Source organism: Silene latifolia, chromosome 3 (genome assembly GCF_048544455.1).
Source record: "Silene latifolia isolate original U9 population chromosome 3, ASM4854445v1, whole genome shotgun sequence".
NCBI lineage: Eukaryota > Viridiplantae > Streptophyta > Magnoliopsida > Caryophyllales > Caryophyllaceae > Silene > Silene latifolia.
The window spans coordinates 48851540-48873241 of record NC_133528.1 but is presented as its reverse complement, the minus strand read 5'-3'; positions in this window follow the sequence as shown (position 1 = coordinate 48873241).

Below are 21702 nucleotides of genomic sequence, written 5' to 3'. Positions count from 1 at the left end.
TAACTTACCTCTTCATCGTCGTCTTCGTCTGATTCTCCAAGAAAGCAATAGTTTGAATGAGAATTTGTGCTTTCATCGTCACTGTCGGAAATTAGGTCAAGACTAATACTGCTGAGACAAAGGTTTGCTACTTCGTCGTCTTCAGATTCCTCGTCATCTTCTGAGTCAAGGTCTCCCCAACACGAAGCCATCATAACTTGCTTGAATTCTCTCTTTGTCTTCTCACGTTTTGTCTTGTCCTTTATCTTCTCCCATGTTGGACAATCCTTGATCATGTGACCAGATTCTCCACACTTGAAGCAACCTCTATTTGCGAAGGACGACTTTGAGTCATTAACCTTTTTGTTGAATGACTTGTTGTTACTGTTGTTATAGGATGATTTTGTCTGTTTATTTCGAAAAATCTTATTTTTAAAACGTCGTGCAAACAAGACAGTTTCATCCTCTAGGTCAGAGTCCACTTCTTCGCTCTTTAAGGCCATACTCTTATTGCGACTTGGTTTAGCGTCGTCTATGTCAAGAGTAATTTCATGGGCCATGAGAGCGCCGATGAGTTCTTGATAGGATAGGGTTTCAAGATCTCGTGATTCCTCCATTTCAGTGACCTTAGCACGCCACTTCTTAGTAAGGTTCCTAAGAACCTTTCTAGCAATGTCCTCGGTACAGAATTTTCTACCTAGGTTTTTTAATTCATTTATTATACTTGAAAACCTTGCGGACATACTATCTAGAGACTCATTAGGCTCCATGATGAATAGCTCATATTTTTGCATAAGCAAATTAATTCGGTCCTTCCTAACAATGGAAGTACCTTCATAAGCTAATTCGAGCCCATCCCATATCTCCTTGGCCGTGGAACATGAAGAGAACCGATCAAACTCAGTGGAAGTCATTCCGTTTTGCAGTAGACTTATTGCTTTGGAGGTTTTCTCGGCCTTCTTGTAGTCGGCTTAGACATAGTCCTCTTCTTTCTTTTCATAGGTAGTGCCTTCCTCGGATGCAACAAGAATTTTGTGCGGTCCGTTTTGAATAATCCTCCAGCACTCCCAATCGTGTCCTTTCACATAGTGAGTCATCATGTTTTTTCACAATCCGTAATTCTTCCCATCAAAGACGGGACACTTGAGATATTTGGAATCTATTTATCACGTGATAGGCAGCGGAATATAAAACAATAAGATAAATGAAAAACAAGATAGATCAGCCTCTTTGCGGTTAGGCAATCAAGAGCACGAGGCTCTGATACCAATTGAAGAGTCTATTGATCCAAAATACTCAAGAGGGGGGGGGGGTGAATTGAGGATTTAAAACTTTTTAAAGCTTTTTCGATTGTGCGTATGTAATTAATTATTTAAAGTTTATTGGTTAAACTTTAACTAATCAACTAATGATTGTAAGCAAAATAAACGAAAGAACGAAACAAGAAGAGACACACGGATTTTTGAAGTGGTTCAGTTTCACAAGTCGAAACCTACGTCCACTATTCTCGATTAATAAATTTAGTACCTTTCTACGGATTACAAATTTATTAACCCAACTCGTACAACTAACTCTAGCTGTAACTCAATGAGTACCGTTAAATACTCGAGTGACTAACTTACGCTAATAAGAAAGCACTAATGATTCTAACAAAGGTTCACGTTAATGAACAAGTTAAGAATTCAACTAAGCACTATTATCTTATAACGATAAATGAAGAACGAGTATGCGAGTTTTGTGACACACGACCTTTCAAAATTGCAAATCGGATTTTCTGCTTAAAACACACGGTTTGCTCTTTAAAGATGAAAATAATGTTTATGCTTAAGGTCTCTAATTTAGATGTTGTAAATAGCAAAGTATTTATAGAGAAGGAAGGAGTAGGCTACACGGTTTCTGCACAAACCCTAATAGCCGAAATAATAAGACATAATTACAAATTATATCTTCTTATTATCTCTTTCCTAAAAGCCTTAAAAGATAATAAAGAATATTCTAAAAGATAGAATATAATCTTTCCAAATATTATCTTTACTATAAATTCTAAGATTATGATAAGATTTCCTAAATCAAGAATATCTTTTACCATAAACAAATATATTAAGTAAGATATATAATATATGTAAAGATCTTATTATAGAATAAAATCTTTACCTAATATCTCTTAGGCAACACGAGATATCACGGCCCATAGGCTCGTGAATCGTGCAAACCCTAATCTTAATATATAATTAGAATTTAGGTTTTAGGAGAGGCTATATGGAAACCCTAATTAGTAGTAAAGTCCAACTCATAAGTTGATCCATCATAACCACCAATTAACGCTTACCATAAAACCGGACTCCTCACTAAACCGGGCTTTATTAAATAAATACTTTCATTAAAACATTTAAAATAAACTTTAAACAATTGTAAAACAATTTTCGAAACATTTATAAGTCATGTATAAAAACTCAGCATTTCAATGTTATAGTAGAAGAGCTATAACATTGAGCTCTTTTACTAGTAATGTTATAGCTGCAAAGCTATAACTTTACTAATCAAGAAACTCATTCTTGATTACCATTATGAGATAATCACCTATACTATTCTAATCTTCAAGGAGATCTTCGAGTATAGGTTATGTCATCATCCAAGCTTTATAAATCTTTAGACGAACATCGTCTTCACATAATTCTTGAATGAATCTTGAATTGTTTGATCTTTAAACGAAGGCTTGAACTTCTTATACAATTGTCACAATCTTCTTTGTTGCTCGTAATAGGTTAGTTCTAAGATACTTAACAAACGATTACACACAACAAGTATATAACATGTAAAATACCTTGACATCATCAAAACATAAACATATTAGCTATATGGTCCAACAGTGGTGATCCATTCGGGGATGATGAGCAGGTATTGAGCAGGTATGAGATGATGCGCATGGGATAGCTGGGTTGAGTTGCCACGAGATGTCTAGAAGTCTTCCGCTGTGTCATAAACATTCTTTTATTTAGTTGGTTTTACAGTTTTGAGGAACAGTTGTATTTTACTTTATCAATTTTGGTTTTTGGACATGTATCACTTTAAATTCATTTATTAAAGTACGTTTCTTTATTGTCTATTTGATATACATTGCCTCGGGTAACCGGGATGGTAGCATTCACATGCCTTAAGTGGTCCTGGTAATGCACTTGGAGTATGAGGGTGTTACAAAGCACACTATGAGGTTTGTTAGTTGAACTTCGGGACGAAGTTCTCCTTTAGAGAGAGTGAATGTAACAATTAGGAAATTAAGGAAAGAGAAAGTACGGAATGTGAGGAAGTAATGAGAGTTGAACAAAGAACCTTAGGATGAGTGTGATGTTATAAAGGAACGTATACGGTAGACAAGCATGCGATGTGAGAGAGAGTGCATGAGAATCAGTGATGAGACTGGAGGAAAAGAGAAAGTGAGTTGAACTTCCGGGACAAGGTTCTTTTTAAGGGGGGAAGATTGTAATACCTCGTAAATTCTAGAGCTAATACTTGGTCGAGTGGCCTAGTACTCGCCCGAGTAAACCTCACTCGACCGAGTGAGGGACCGAGTGATTCTGCAAATTTGCTTAAGCTCCTGATTGTATATCACTCGACCGAGTGGAGCCTCACTCACCCGAGTAAACCGATCACTCGACCGAGTAAACCGAGCAATCGACCGAGTGCTGCGGGAACCGCTGAGTTTTCACGCGTGGGCGTTTCTTTTGATGGGCCTTGACATATATATACACCCTATTTTTCTGGTTTTTCCCATTTTCAAATCCTAATTTCTTTTCTCTAAACCCCTCCTACCTCTCTCTAAAATCTCTCCTTCTCTAAATCCTAGAACTACAACTATGGGTGAAGAATTTGGAAGATTCATTCACATATTCTTTTTCCTTGTCACTTGGTCACTATTATACTACCTTTTTTTCTTTAATTTGGATAATTCGTTTTAAGACTCAAACCCTAGAATTTGGGGGATTCTCATGGTTAATTCTAATTAGTGTTTTAATTAGTATTAGGAGTAATTAATGGGTAACAATGAAGGGTTAATTAGAAGTATTACTTGTTGTAGAATGTGTTGTGAAAGTTATTATGAAATTATGTAGGATAAGACGGTTTTATGATATGGATGCTTGGTGGTTTCGGATTGCATATGTAGTATGCTAAAAGGTAAGTTAATCATACTCGGTTTCAATAATGTGGTCATTACACATGTTATTTTTAATGTTGTAATTAGTGTCACAAAATTAAAGTAATTGCATTATAACATGTTTAGTGGGTAATAGCATCATTAAATAGATAAGTATGTTGGTTGAATTGCATTATAACATGATATTGGTCAAGATGACTTGATGAGTCGGTAATTGGCATATTGCGTGATATCTTGCATTATTGTATTTGTCATGTATATTGGAGAATATGACAGTTGTGATTGTTTGGTTGTTGTTGAGGAGACGGAAGGCGGTTGGGAGACCGTCTTCCGCTTGAGTCCCCTCTTGGAGCTTCCCACTCCATGAGGGATGTGCAAATTAATGACTCGAGTTTGGAGAGACTCGTGTGGTTGAGATCCCACGTTTGGCATAGGATACGGTTGGGTTCCGGACCCGATACGTCTGGGCGTGTCCCGGTACCTACTTGTGGTTGTTGATATATCTGGGCGTGTCCCGGTACCAGTCTGGTTGTCGGTATGTCGGGGCGTGTCCCGGTACCGTGGTGGTGGTTGTTTGATAGCATCTTATTCATATCATAGTCATGTTGCATATTTACACACTTGCGTCAACGCGGGTTACCGACGGCAAAAATCCGTCAGTAACGGCCTTTTTCCGTCATTAATTCGCTTTCCTGATAATAACTTAACAACAATCACAATCAAGAATAATACACAATAATTAAACATTATAATCAATATAAATGTCGATTGTCGACAAATAATCTTTCTTTCTTTGAATTGGGTCCTTATCACTCCAACCTAAACCCATCAATGTACGTTTCAAGTCACTAGCAAACACGCATTTGTGATTTATTAATGAAGAAAAAATTCGGCAGCAATTCCCCTCCGTTCTCCAAATACACAATGTATAATAAATAATTACTCCACATATGCATTCAGAGAACATTAAAGGAATTGTCACCAAACTCTTTCATCACTAACAAATCACAAGTACATGTTTACTACCTAAGTGGCTTGAAACGTACAAAGACAGTTCCAAAACGGGGACTATTCAAAAATTACTCATTACTCCTAATGAGTAATTTTTGAACGGTTAGTAGGTCAATATGAACAATAATTTTAATAATATTGAAAACAAAACATACAACAATGATTACTATCCTCATAATGTCAATTAACAAAAACTAACTAACAATCTACATTTTAATTAACGAACATTTTACATTTTATATAGCTAATCTAATTAACAATAATTCCAATTTTTAACAACATTATTAACACTTCACAAAATTTTCACAACACACATTTAAACAAAATGGGCTTCTAACCTAAGTCAACATGCATCAACACCAACAATTACAACAATAATTACTATCCTAAATCAATTAAGCTAATTAAACAAAAATTAATTAAAAGAAGATTAAAAAATACCTAATTAACTTCACAAATAATTAAAAAGGAAGAATGAGAAAGAAGGCGGCGGCAGGCGGCATGGACGACGGCGGCTGTGCACGGCAGAGCACAAAATACAATGAAAACAAGAAAAGGAAAAGGAAATAGAGAAAAGAGAGAGGAAGGAAAGTCAAAAGATATTACCTAGTAGTGGCGGCGACGACGTGGATGTGGTAGCGGCGTGGTGGTGGCGGCACCGGAAGTGGAGGAGTGTAGTGGTGGTGTCAGGTTTTAGAGGGTTAGGGTTAGGGGTTTAATTGATTTGGAGGAAATTATTTGGTAAAGTGTCGAGGGAGTTGTGTTCGCGTTTAAGGTAAAAGGAGTGTCTGACGGAAATTCCGTCAATTATTTTCTATTTTCTCGGGTTCCTGACGGTCTTTCCGTCAGTATTTTGGTATTACTGAAGGAAATTCCGTCAGATGCTCAATAATTCTCCCAACTATAACCCACCACAGTGTGAGAAATGTTTTACGGAAATTCTGTCAGAATTAATGTATTACTGACGGAAATTACGTCATATGCTCAATAATTGTAGCAGCTAGAAAGTTCCACAATGTGAGAAATATCTGAAATGTCTGACGTAAATTCCGTCAGAATTAAGGTATTACTGACGAAAATTCCGTCATATGTTCAATTATTGTGATAGCTAGATTCCACCACAGTGTGTGAGAATTGTCTTACGGATATTCCGTCAGAATTTAGGTTTTACTGATGGATTCTCCGTCACATACTATTTAGTGCCATTGACTTTGTCAACGCGCCAATATTATCTGAAGGTTTCTGACGGATGACCCGTCATGAACAATTACTCACGGTTTTTCCGTCAGAAATCCGCCAGTTTCCCGTGTTTTCTGACGGCTCATTTTTTCCGTCAGATTTCCCATTACTAACGCGAGTTATCCTAGTATTGTATGTCTGTAACACCCCCACATACCAAATTGCCTTATCAAGGATCACCCTAGCATGAGAAGCTGTTACCATCTCGGTTGCAGGAGGTTAGTATATCAAAAGTAACCATTCAGAAATCTTTATTAAAGTATAAAGTTGAAACGATTACACTGTCTCAAAGAAATACAAAAAGAAAGTGTATATAAAATCTCAATACAACTGACAACCAAAACATCTACTCGTAAAAGCGGAAGTTAGACTCGAAATGATGACATCCCATCTCGTCCCCGTAGCTAAAGACAACCATCACCTGTCACAATCTGCTCACCATCCTCGAATGGATCACCACAGTTTTACAAAACAACAACGGGATCAGTTCAATGTATAATCAAAATAAGAAAAATACTAGAATAACAATGACAACAACTCCATAATCATTCTCCATTTCCATTCATGTCTCGTAACTGAATACACACTTAAGTGTGTAGTCCTGCCAGATTACTGCCGCAACAGTTAATCCACACCGCTCGTGGGAGACCGCATCCTTGCCTACCTAAGCCCCACTCATCGCAACGAGCAAACAACCCATGTTCCTTAAGGTGCACATCCCCTCTTGTGGCGGGTTCCACAAGGGGTGAATCAAGGGCGTGTAGCCACTCCCGTAAGTGACTCCACTCAGTCGAGGACGCACCTCACCAACATAGTCAATCCACCACAACTCCAACAATCAAGAATACAAATCAACAACAATACTAATAATGCCAATTCAATCACAATGATCACATCTTAAATTAATTATGCAATCAACTGAGTAGGGAAACCCTACCTTAGCACAGATCCGAATACGCGTCTACAAGCGGAAGCTAGGAATGCTCTTCTACAAATCCTTCACCTAACAACAATTACAACAATCCAATCACCACATGCAATCACCCCTTTTTCCTCAAATCCCAATACTAGGGTAAAACCATAAAAGACAAAACTAACAAAAGGTATAAGACTAGTGACTTACCGACGCAACCGATATGAGAGAGAGAGATGAGCAAACACTCCCGAACAATCAAAGGACTTGGGAGAGATTACGGATGACTAGAGAACGTAGAAATGATTTAGGTTTGGTAAAAAATGAAAAGTGAAACTGTTAAACGTAATTTATAACTCTAATCATCCTTAACCAAACCGCGGAAATAATTTCGTCAGACCGGATACTCGGTCGAGTACTGAGAGTACTCGGCCGAGTACCCCTTACTCGGCCGAGTATTCCTGAACAGTAGCCTGGCCAGAAAACACACGACACATTACTCGGCCGAGTTAGCCCTATTCGGCCCAGTAACAGGACTCAGAAAACCGTGGTATTACAGTGTCTGTGTAATTATCACCTATTTCCGGGGTGCCGTCGATGCATATGATATTTCCAATCATATGGGGAGAAGGTTGAGTACAGGTTTTGCTTGTTGACGTGATCGGGATTTGGGCCGCGCCTTGGACTTGGAGTTGACTTATAATTTGTATAATTCACTTTATTCATTACTTTATGTTGTAATAACTAAACTTGTTATTTATTTAATGAAGTTTCTTAATTGTAATTCCGATTTCACTACGTCGGGAAACCGAAATGGTAACATCTCCCAATTACCTTGGCCACGTAAGAAGAGGGTGTTACAGTAAACGAATGTCTTTAGTGTCTATGTCACACCTCACGTTGCCATAGCATGAAGTATTCGAACGGTTTCTAATTTTCCACAAAAATTGGTGGCGACTCCTTAATTGTAGGCTTGTTCAACTTTTAACTATTTTCTAAGCCTTTTAAATCGGTAACATCCCATGACATGCTTTGTTTACAAGTTCCGTGGAAGAAGTGTCGCCGCCTTAATCTACAACGCGCGGATGCGCGCGGCGCGGGTGGCTTGGTCCAGAAGTACTCCACACATACACAACCTTCAAAGCAGTGAGAAGGAAGTGCATCTTCTTTTGCCAACGACGGTAATCGATACCCTCAAATTTCTCCAACTTTTCAAACTTGGTAGTCATGTCCTAGATTGAATCCATTTCCAAAAATGTAGAAAATACGCTAAGAATGTTGTAGTTTTGTATTACAAAATATTACACAAGAATGTAACTAATACAATCAAAGGCACTAAAACAGAAATGAAAACAATTTAAGACGGTATATTACACCCAATTGAATCATGCTAAACGCGCTTTTTTAGAGTATTTCAACGCTATTACCTTTAGATTACACGAAATCTTTGTAAAATATGATGATTCGTTTGTCTTAAGGCAATAACAATACAAAAAACAATAAAAGTTTGGTTTTTACTTTGTAAGATAACAAATACGAAAATGCAAAATGTGTGTACGTCAAGTTTCCTCCCACACTATATATATGCATGTGGAATTTACATATGAAATATAATAATAAGTGGATAAGTACGTTGGTTTGTTACCAACCAATCAAAAACAATGATAACTGCCAAACATGTGAAACACACATGAAACATACGTACAAGATAAGCAAAACCCTGTTAGGGCTTATCTGCCCCGGTGGAGGACGTAACTACTTCCACATACCTCAATTCTTGGCAACCAGTGCATGACAACACCGGTCGGGGCTGCCCAATCCCGAGTATATGACCTCGATAAAGGACATAATATATAGTACAACACTTTTAAATAGTGTCCCTTATCCACTTTAACCATGTATTCGATAAATCCGATTATATGAACGTACCTTCATACTCTCCTACTCACATTATATCAATTTAGAGCTCAAGCCGATTTTGACATAAGAAACTCAAATGTGCTTAAATGTTCTTGTGATCAATATCACCAACAGAGTAAGGTGGGCGGTAGTGGTTGTCACGGTGAGGCTCTAGTGGCTATTGTGGCGCAGCGCCGAGGTTGTGGTTGTCGACAGAGTGATCTTTGATGAAAGGGTGGTGGGTAATTGTAGAGCGATGGTGGAGCATAATTCTGGTCAAACATTCGAGTCGGGTCTGATTGACCCGGCCGTGCTTGGCTAGTAAGAAATGGAACCGGCGCAAGGTAGGACGGATCAACACGGTGTGGATACAGCCACTTGCTTATTTCTCACGACTTTGATTGTGATTCGACTCGAGGTAAGAAAAACGAATCGAATTAAAATGAATAGGAGTCGCCACCAAATTTTATAGAAATTTGGAACCATTCGAGTTAAATTTACACTCTCGACTCAATTCTCTTTTATTAGTTTTTCATTATTTCAATTTTTTTTGTTTCATATCAAAATACAATAGAGTGAAATATTAAATTTTATTAATGAGGTATCGATTTAAAATGTATGAATAATACCATAAAAAATAAACACTCTTATATATACCGTGCATGCATTGCACTGGATTTATATTATTTATAACTCTATTTGCATAAAGGAAATCCACGTACTTATCCTAAAATTAATGGTGCAGGTCAGGCGATGGTACCGAGATTCGGTATCACCCGGTCGCGCCCTATTATTATTCACCTGTTTATTGCATATATGAATGTAAGAGGTGATAGATTTTGGAAAGGGTAATTCAGTTTATTGTACAAAGCAAGATTTTTTTGGCAAATAGGTGTTGATTAGCAAAATAATTAGGAAGTTGGGATTCTTTTGAAACTATTTTGCTTAATGGTGTCCACGTCATCAGTTTTTATTTTTTTTCAGTTTTTATAGTAAGCCGCTAAGTTTAAAAAAATGAATAGTAAAGCCGCCAAGAAACCTAGCGGCTTCACTATTCACTTTTTTTTTTTTCAAAAATCGTCACCTTCAAACAATGATGGCGGCCTATTCTAGAAATGAATAATCACTGGAGCCGCTAAGAAAGTTAGTGGATTCCCTATTTCTCTATTTTTCATAAACTTATGGCATCTATTATCTGAAAAATGACAAGGAGACAAAGCCGTTGCCTAAAAATTTGAAAAAAAAACAAAAGTGATAACGTAGACACCATTGGGGCAAAATAGTTTCAAAGGAACGCAACTACCTAATTAATTTGCTAATCAATCCCAATTTGCCAAAAAATTCACAAAGCAACGTATCGGAAATACATAAGCAAATACAATTAAGAATATTCTAACAAGAACACTTGTTGAATCGGCTTAATTACTGCTGGTCGAATCGAACTGCATAAACTAGGTACAAGATTGAAGAGGAGACCCACAAAGGCACTTATTATGAATGTAAGAATACTTGTCGAACTGGCTTAATTGTCCTCCGGTGGGTATCGTACCGCACAACCTATTATAACTCACGTTAAAGAATTGCAAATTTGGCAAATCTTCTAGTGATTTTAGTAGGCTCCCAAATATCTTGTTATGGTTCAAATCGATCCAATCTAAACCCGGTCCTAATTCCAAATTGCTCATATTAAATGACAACATATTCCTTGATAAATCTATGTAAGAAAGCTCTTTATTCGTCCCGAACAAGAACGATACGTCCCCAATTAGCTGGTTACGTGAAAAATCAAGTCGTGAAAACCTTGGGTTCCCTAGAGAAGTAGGAATTGGACCGAATAACTTATTATGTGAGAGATCGATAGTAAACCCAGACCGTGCAAACGAACCAAAACTGTTCGGGACTGATCCAGTTAGCTGGTTACGCGATAAATCAAGTAACTTGAGATTTGGGAGTTGTGATAGCAATGGCGGGATTGAACCGGTGAGTTGGTTAAAAGATAAATCAAGATCAGTTAATTGTTTGAGTTGGCTAAAAAAAGAGGGAACCGGACCAGTTAAATTAAGGAAATTAAGCCCGACAACATTAAGATTAGTAAGTTTGGCTATAGTAGATGGGATTGTACCCGAAATATTTGTTAGGTGACGAAAGAGTAATGTTGTGAGGTAAGGGAGATCACCTACGAGTGGCGAAATTTCACCGGATAGTGGGCCGGAAAATAAAGTGAGCTCAATTACACGGCCAGACGTCGCGTCACACTTAACTTGGTACCACTCTTTGCAACAATCGGTATCGTTAGACCATGAACTTAAGAATTCAGGTTTGCCATAATATTGTTGGATTTGTAGCAACACTTTTTTGTCACTTGGGTTGCATAATTCGAGTGAGAAAGATGTGGTTAAGGCAGAAATGAGGAGTGTTAAGCAAAGTAGAGTTATCTTGGAATTGCTCATAATTTGTGAAAGGTATGATGTATGGGTGATTGGTGAATGATATTTATAGGAAGATTGGAGGGTTTGGAGTTCGGCAAGGCGGCCTAATCTTTATAGAATTAACTGTAATTTGGGTGTAAGTCGCTATACTTTGTGTTAACGGGACGTAACTAAATGTGATGAATCATGTTAGTCTCTCCGTACTTTTTCTTACTTTCACTTTTCAACTAGTCTTGCTTGTGACGGACTAATCTCGTCACAAGTTTGTAACCTCTCACAAAAAGAGAGAGGGGGACAAGGTTGGGCACCCCTCATGTGCTTCCCACTCACCTTTCAATGGGCATTTTGTGAGGAAACGGTATCCATCACAAGCTTATGACGGATATCGCCTATCTTCAATGAGATTTTGTGTTCACTTTTTAGTACAAAGATTAAGGAGAAAAGGGAAGATTATTTGTGATAATTTTTACACAAAATCTCATTATAGACGGCAACTATCCGTCTATGACTAAAGATGGGCCAAGTAACATACCACATTACGCATAAGACAAACAACAACTTGCGTGATGGGGCCTAAAAATATCACCCCTTTAAGGGTATTTGACCCGTCTCTTACTATAGACAGATATATCCGTCTATAGCAAGACTTGTTGTAATTTTTATAAGAATAGGGATTGTTTGGATGAGTAAAATTGGATGAGTTTATCTGGTAATGTTATAAGTGGTGGTACACATTACTTGGTATGAATCATATCAATATCAAAATCGCCCTAGTAATTACAAAAAATAAGTATTCTGAAATTAAAAAAGGTAAACAATTGAATGAGACAATCTAAAGTGAAATAGCTAAATAAATGACAATGACAGGGCAATATTAGTTACTTATTAATATAATTGATTTTAGCATTATGCGTGCTATAACCCGAAAATGTGACAAACCCGAAATGAACCGGCCCGAACTGGTCCGACTCGAATCCGACCCAACTGACCCGTTTACCAGGTCTATCTTTTATCATAATAATATTATTTTTTGTCTCTTTAATTATTCAAGAGGTGAAAGTGATATTTTATCATCATTTACTATATAAGACCATCCCAAAGCAGAGGTCGCGGCCCGATTTTACTCTTAATCCCACTTTATTTATCTTGACCTCCTTTCACCCTCCCAAGCAGAAGATCACGATCTAGGTCATCAACGCAATCATTTTTCACTTTCTTACCAATTACATCTCTCCACATTATATCACCTTTTCATATACTCCCTTCGATCCAGACAGATGGTAACACTTACCTAAAATGGATGAACCACACCAATGGTAATGATGGGGCATATTCTGCACCCGCTGACCAAGTCAACATATTGAGCAAGGTCAAAGATATCCACAAGCAAGTCAACGACTTAGACAGCCTAACCGACGCAGCCTGTCGGCCTGTCTCTTGTGCCTCGGCTGGGACAACTAGCCAGCCGGGGCACACATCCGCGAACTCATATCCAAGACCCCTCGGCGGCGAGTCAACAGGGCCCGCCGGCCTGCCATGGGTCCCTTGGCCGAGGGTAGATTAGTCTTTCCACCTGCTAGCCACTTGGCCACTTGGCCACTACGTGACAAAAGGTGAAAATCTATAAATACTCCTCAACTCTCATTGAGGAGGGGATCCACAATTTAACCTAAGAATCACTATTCATCTGGTAATATCTTCCTTACCTCTCTACAAAATATACTTCACCAAGTAACAACAACTTACCTCTTTAAGTTTACTGACTTGAGCGTCGGAGTGAGTTCGCTCGGTCCAAAGCCGAGCCCTCAGTTTGTTCATTGTTTCAGGAGACCGAAAGGAGGATTCAACCAAAGACGTCATTCTACAAGCACGGGTGGTAACAAATAACTGCTCTGGAATTACACCCGGAACAATTGGCGCCGTCTGTGGGAAAAGATACTAGAAGCTAGTCACATTCATTCCCAAACAAAAACCCACCCAAAAAGCTAAGAAGATGTCGAAACAACAAGAGGTATTCGTGACTGACGAAACCGAATTCTACCAAGATGATACCGTCCACAATTCTGGAGTTGCGCAGCCCTCCACCGGCCGGTTAATTCAACCGGAGTACGGGATGCCAATAATACCAGATACGCCGCTGCCCGCCGACCAGGTCACCATCATGGGACATGTGGTTGATGCAGCAAAACTGAAGCTACTCCTGGACCTAATTAGTAGTACGCCGGCTCACACTGTCACACCGACAAGAGCGGCGGAACCCGTCCAGGAGACCAGGGCCCAGAATGTGACTCCAAGAGACTTGAACGGAGCACTGGAGGAAGCTGGCCCTGTCAAGACGTCGGGGGAGCCTAGAGTGCTAGTGGTAGACCTGAGTCCTTCCCGCACTCGCGGGAGGACGGTGGCGCCGCAGCACCGACGAGGCCTGCCCCAGAGAAGTGAAAGAAGCCCGACTCACCAGAGTCGGAGAAGAAGCCCGACTCACCAGAGTCGGAGAAGAAGCCCTTCCCGCCACGGGGAGAGGAGCCGGACTAGGGATGTGAGGAGCCGATCGCCGCGTGTCGTTCGACACGTGGTCAGACAGCCCCTCAGCGCCTACGTCCTAGAGACCCCGGTGCCGTCTAAGCTGAAGTTGCCACCCATAGCATACAAAGGAGAAGGCGACCCAACCGACCACGCCGAGGCTTTCGAGTCTTATATGTCGGTATGGGAGCAACCCGATGAGGTTTGGTGCCGAGTCTTCCCAACGACACTACATGGGATGGCACAAAGTTGGTACAAGGGGCTACCCGATGGGTCGGTGTACTGTTACGCCGACCTAAGGGACGTATTTTTAGCCCAATATTCTTGCAATAAGAGGAGGGTCGTCGAGACATAGGACCTCCTGACTATCAGACAGGAGGGGGGGAGTCTCTCCGAAGTTATGTGAAGAGGTTCGACGCCAAGGTTCAGCAGATTCGTGAGCTGAACAGCGAACTGGCGGCCTTCGCACTGATGAAAGGCCTCCCGAGAGGAGATTTAAAAAATGAGCTCATCAAGTGCGGCGGCCTGAACTTAGACTCCGCCAGGAAGATGGCCGACCAAGTCATAAAGGTGGAGGACTATCACAAGACCTGGGTAGGCCCCAACGAGGCCGGGCACTCAGAGAGAAAGAGCCGCCGGGAGGACAACCCGGACGAAGGACGCCGTGACAATAATAGGTCACGGTCTGACAGATCTGCCAGGAAGCAGAACTCGGCGGGCGCCGGGGAGTTCGTGACCGTACTACCGAAACGGTTCAATGGCCACACCCCCGGTCGTATCTGCCGCCGAGGTCTTCGCCCGAGCAAGAACGAGGGCCGAGAGTGGGAAAGGCCCCCGGCCGAAGGGGGACGGTGACACGAGCCGATCGTGAGTACCATGGCCACACCGCCACTTAATCGACAACCGCCGCATCAAGAATGCCATCGAAGAGCTGATCCGGAAGGGGAGCCTCGGCAAATATGTTGCCAAAGGCCAAAAGACCGATGCCGGCGGCTCAAATAAGAAATCCGTCTTTGAACGGATAGGAGTAATCCATGTTGTCATCGGGGCAACGAGAACGGTGGGTCCGCTCATGGGCACAAACGGCACTCGAACGAGCCGTATCGGGCCATCGACTTTGTGCCCAAAACAACGATCCCCGCTTCCAACATCCCCGACATGACTATTGGAAAGAAGGACTACGAGGGAGTCATCGCCCCTCACAATGACCCACTTGTAGTCCACTTGGACATATCCAACCACCTGGTCAAGAGGTGCCCGATTGACACAGCGCCTACACGAACATCATGTTCAGGGAGTGCTTTCTCAACCTCGGTCTGAAGGTTGAAGACTTGAGCCCCCGCACCAATCCGTTGTACGCTTTTTCCGGGGCCGCTGGTACCCCTGGGGTTGATCGGTTGCCGGTGATGTTCGGCGAGGGAGATGCGGCTAAGAATGTCCTAGCTGAGTTCGTGGTCATCGACGGCTCGTCCGCCTACAACATTCTCATAGGCCGAGTCACTCGAGCGAGGCCGACGCAGATGATGTCCATCCGGCCCCGACACCGATGTATGTCTCGGACCGTGGGGAAGCGCATAAGCTCGTCTCCAAGGACGAGAAGGACGAGGTGGTCAACATCCAGATATCTGCCAGAGGGTGCAACATGCAATCCCTCAAAGTGGCAAAGAAGTCAGAGAAGGGGAAAAGCCCATCCTTACAACAGGAGGGCGACCTCATGGATGCAACTGACGGCTAACTGGGAAGGTCCCTACAAAGTGGTTGAGGAAATGAGGCCGGGTACATACCGGCTAACAGACATAGAGGGTGTGCCTTTGATGAGCCATTGGAACACTGACAATCTCGGGAAATACTTTGTATAGCGGCGGAGGTGCCCAAGACAACTGTGGGCACTCCGACGCATGTTTATATCTAATGAAGAATCGTCCAAGTTTTCCATCAGTGTTCATTTCCCCCCCATAGTCACTATCAAGAAGCAGACGCCACGGCAGTCACCCCAAGAAGTAGACGCCACGGCAGTCACCCCAAGAGGTAGACGCCACGGCAGTCACTCCAAGAGGTAGACGCCACGGCAGTCACTATCAAGAAATAGACGCCACGGCAGTCACCCCAAGAAGTAGACGCCACGGCAGTCACCCCAAGAGGTAGACGCCACGGCAGTCACCCCAAGAGGTAGACGTCACGGCAGTCACTCCAAGAGGTAGACGCCACGGCAGTCACTATCAAGAAATAGACGCCACGGCAGTCACCCCAAGAAGTAGACGCCACGGCAGTCACCCAAGAGGTAGACGCCATGGAAGTCACTCCAAGAGGTAGACGCCACGGCAGTCACTATCAAGAAGTAGACGCCACGGCAGTCACCCCAAGAAGTAGACGCCACGGCGAGTCACTCCAAGAGGTAGACGCCACGGCAGCACTCCAAGAGGTAGACGCCACGGCAGCCACTATCGTAAGCGACGTCACGGCAGTCACTACCGCGCGGCTTGATACTCGCGAAAGCGATCAACATGCCTTAGAAACGTTAAACACAAATTGAGATACGCACTTAAACCGCCTCGGCCAGGCCGCCGAGGCGTAAACAAAAGAAGCGCTCAATTAATAACGTAAGAAGATAACTCAGACGAAGACAAGAAAAGACCTCGGCCAAGCCAGAGGCAAAACAAGCAAACTCTTATTAAAAATGATAACAGGTTACAAGTGAGGAGAATACAGATGACGGCCGTCCCCATAGGGATAAGCCAGAACGCAACCTACCAAAGTTTTACAAAAACAAGGAAAAGAAAAGCAAAAGTTACAGACATATCATTTGAAGCGCCAAAAGATGTCAGGGAGGAAAGGCTTAATAATTGGCTCCCGAACAGCTGCAGCTATCCGAGACGCCGGGTGAGCCTGGTGACGACCGCCCGTCTCCCTATGCCCTTGTTGCTTGCTTGCCATCGCGCGTTAGCGATCATCTTTGATGGGCGACCCGTGTCGTCTTGGCGGTCTCGGCTTTCTCGGCGGCCTCGGCCTCGGCTTTCTTGGCGGCCTCGGCCTCGGCGACCTCAAATGCCTTCATCCTCTCGGCTTCCTCCTTGGCCGCCTTATTCTTCTCGGCCAGAAGGGTCGCCTTCTCCGCGGCCACCTCTTCCTCCTTCTTCACCCTTACCTCCTCCTTGGCCTTCTCCTCCGCGGCTTTCTCCTTAGCTTCGAGCTTGTCATCAAACAAACACGTCAAATTTGTCCCACGGAAAGGAGCCATCAAGAGGGAAGAGCTCCCCAATCACTTCCCCGGCGCTTCTTCGGCCAGTCCCGTGTTGGGAGCACATGTTAGGGAGGATAACGGTTTGGAGCGTCTCAATGTCCTCCTCCCTTTGGGCGATGATAGCATCCTTGGACCGAACCACCTTCCCCCGGGCCTCGAAACATGCCCCTCCATTCGTCCCTCTGCGTACGGTAAAGGTTGGCGTGCTTCAACGAGGTCACGCCCCTCCGAGCCTTAGCGGCTTCACCCCCCTGCAGCCTCGGCCTTGGCTCTCTCAAAGAAGACCTCCTTTTCAGCGTCCTCCCCGAGTTTTCTCTCGACGGACGCCTCCTCGGCCTCGCCTTGCCCTCTCGGCTTCCTTGTTCGCAGCGTCGAGTTCGATCCCGAGCCGCTCGAGCTGTGGGCGGCTTCAAGAATGGCCTTCTCTTGCTCCACAATAAGAGCACCGGCCATATCAACCCACTTCGACAAAGAACCCTGGCCAAACTTAGGCCCTCCGACTTAATCAGTAAGGGGGTAGGCCGAGGGTAGGAGGTGACAACGGTGGCATCTTGACCACCGCCGCACGCTTTCTTCTCGGCACGCCGTTCAATAGTGTGACCGGTAGACGGCAGCGGTTGATCTACAAAAAAATTCAATTAAAGCATCCGTGTCAACATACATGGACATACCGGAGAGCCCGTCATCGAGAACGCCTAATGAACCGCTAAGTCCGAGCCACAGATAGATCCGTACCATGCTTGGCCTTCTTGGTCGGAGGACGCATTTCCTTGCCAGCAGCAGTATCAGCGGTAGCAGCAGAAGCATTAGCGGCAGGAGCAGGCTCTTTCCTCTTACGGACAAGGGGAGATCCCTCCGCATCGGAGTCCCCCCCATTGGTAATGTCAACGATCACCACCGTCTCCTTCGGATCGAAGGGATGGGAGGTGGAATCGATGTCGACGCGTCGCCGCCGAAGACTTTGCTTTCCGCGTTCGGCGCGGCATGTTACTAGCAACCTTAGCCCGGGCCGCCTCCACATTCAAGCCTTTCACCGCCGATCCATGAGATCATTCGGCGACGTTCGCGATCACGGGTTAGAGCCTTAGGATGCAAATCAAGAAACGGTCTTGTCCTTGGCAATCCCCATTCTCCGGAGGATATCCTCGACAGTCCGGTCCAAAGTGGTCTCGAAAGAAAACAAAGCAAGAGTTAAGTAGAAGAAATAAATCGAAGTTCAAGAAACAAAACATTGACAAAGAGAGATGGGCCTCACACCGACCCCACTCACCCCGTGCTAGGGCCGGTATGAGGCCGACATGGCGAGCGACTCATCCTGAAGAATGATCTGCGTTGGGGGAATCCATCTTTTCGGCACCCCACTCTTGTCCGCCTCAAAAGCCTCATCGCGACTTCTCATCCGCATTAAGAGGGACCTTGCTGGCGTCCATCTTAAGCTTACTCCGGGTGACCCATTTCTCACGCTCTGCCTTACTCTCGCACCGCAAATTAACTTGGTGCTGGAAGGACCGGGGCAGCGGATAGTCATCCGGCACCTCAACGTACACCCACCGATCTTTCCAGTCCTTGCAGGAGGAAAGCTTATCAACGGAGACGTAACCCGGCTCCATTTGCACGCTGTACCATCCGACGCGACCAGGAAATGACGGCCGAAGGTGGTGAAGCCGACGGAATAAATTAACCGTTGGGACCTCCCCCTTGAAGAGACAGAGCCAGACAAAGCCGACTATGGTCCTAATAGCCAACGGGTGCAGCTGGGCCACGGCGACGTTCATGGCTCTAATGATGGCCATAACGTAATCATTCAGCGGAAACCGGAGCCCGTACTCCAGGTGCCGGATGTATATGCCGGTGCAACCCGGGGGAGGGCAACAGACGGCCTGGCCCTCCTCAGGGATAACAATTTTGTACCCCCTGCCGATGTAGAAATGGCCCTCGAAAAGTCTTTCGCCGGAACAGCTGGCGAACTTATGGGTCCAAGCACGGTCAGGGCAGACCTTACAAGCGTCGCCGTGATCCATGATGTACTGCCTCCCCTCATTAGGACGAGCCCTTTCAAAGATCATCATCGTCATCATCAACATCATCATCATCCTCCCAACCCTCCAAAGCTTTTGGATCAACTTCGGGAGAAGGAGACCTAGGGCCCCCAGACCTTATCGGGATGGCGTCTAGTATCTCCTCCTCATCAAGACGCGACGGGGAACCCCCCGGCGCACGGTTACTAGGTCCGGCATTAGCAAAAGACATGGTAGCAACAAATACTTAACAAAATAAGTTAGAAAATTTGTTTGTTTACCTTGAAGAAAAGCACTAGCCGAAGTAACGACTCTGAAGATTAGAAGAGAAAGAAGCCCTTGAAAGTTGAGAGAGGAAAATTTTAGAGAAAATGAAATTGGTGGCCAATTTCAGGGACTAACTGCCCTATTTATAAGGGAAAGCCCATGAAGAAGGACCAATCAGGGCACAGCCCATGAAACGCGTACCAATCCAATCAAATAACGACACGTGTCAGACATGCAACCGCGGAATGTCAATCGTTGCAACAGTTGAACGTCAATCAATGCAACAGTGACCAAGCGTCTTCAACACGCCCCTTCATATCCCTCTACCTATTCATCTTCCTCAACAAATTCCTAAGTATCTGTTCTCCGCCGGCCACATGATCAACCAAGCTAGGTAGCACCGACCGGGGGCAATCAAAAACAACCGGCACTCTCAACCCTGGTCTCGGCCAACGTCACTCTCTTTTCCACATCGGATGCCCTTTACACATCCATGTGGAGGGGGGATATGGTACGGCCTAAGCAGAACTAAGCCGAGGTAGAAGAGTCCGAGAAAGAATGTTTTGTCTTACGCAGAATATACGCTCAACACATATCGGAGCCCATACCACGGTGTAGACTACGCTGGGGGCAAATTGATGGGGCATATTCTGCACCCGCTGACCAAGTCAACATATTGAGCAAGGTCAAAGATATCCACAAGCAAGTCAACGACTTAGACAACCCTAACTAACCGACGCACTGTCGGCTGTCTCTTGTGCCTCGGCTGGGACAACTAGCCAGCCGGGGCACACATCCGCGAACTCATATCCAAGACCCCTCGGCGGCGAGTCAACAGGGCCCGCCGGCCTGCCATGGGTCCCTCGGCCGAGGGTGGATTAGTCTTTCCACCTGCTAGCCACTTGGCCACTTGGCCACTACGTGACAAAAGGTGAAAGTCTATAAATACTCCTCAACTCTCATTGAGGAGGGGATCCACAATTTAACCTAAGAATCACTATTCATTTGGTAATATCTTCCTTACCTCTCTACAAAATATACTTCACCAAGTAACAACAACTTACCTCTTTAAGTTTACTGACTTGAGCGTCAGAGTGAGTTCGCTCGGTCCAAAGCCGAGCCCTCAGTTTGTTCATTGTTTCAGGAGACCGAAAGGAGGATTCAACCAAAGACGTCATTCTACAAGCACGGGTGGTAACAAATAACTGCTCTGGAATTACACCCGGAACAGGTAACATACCATATTTGGCATGAAAAATGCATAAATTACCCTTACATCCACTAGCTATTTACAACTTTACTATCCATTCATCCACTCACCAACTACTCATTTAATCCACCTAAACACATGTGGCCCCAATCAAACTTTCCTAATATACCCTTCACTTTTCCACCTTTTCTTAAAGGGTTTTTTTGTCAAACCATACCTTTTATTTATACCACTTTGTTAACACACTACCTTTACTTTTTTTTTGTTAAACACTTCCTTACTATTTATCTTTTTTGTTTAGCACTACCAAACTTAACTTTCCGTCAATGACTTTGTTTTGGCACGTATTAAGCAACTTTTACCCTCTTTTTCCTCTTCTATTTCCCTTATCTTTCTTCTTTCAATTTTTTTTCTCCAATTACTCCTTCACATCTTTAGGTTACTCCACTAGGTTTTTTTCTCTTGAGCATGTCTTCATCCTTAAGTTGTTGTTTTTATTGTTGTGTTAGTCATGTACTGTAATGCTTATTTTGTGTAATGAAATTGTTCAATCGAAATTGAAATTTTGTTGTGTTAGTGATGAAGTTGTTCAATTGAAGCGAGGCCAAATTTTTTCCATTCATTTCAAAATGGTTGTTTGTTAGAACACCCATAATTAACATTACAATCTACTATCATCTTTCATGATCAGTCAAAACAAACTTCAACCAAACAGATAGTTATGGTGGGAGTTTGTTCCAAAATATGTCTAAACAAACTTCAACCAAACGAACAGTTCATACAACCAAGTTAATAAATTCTACAACAACTAAAACTTAATCTA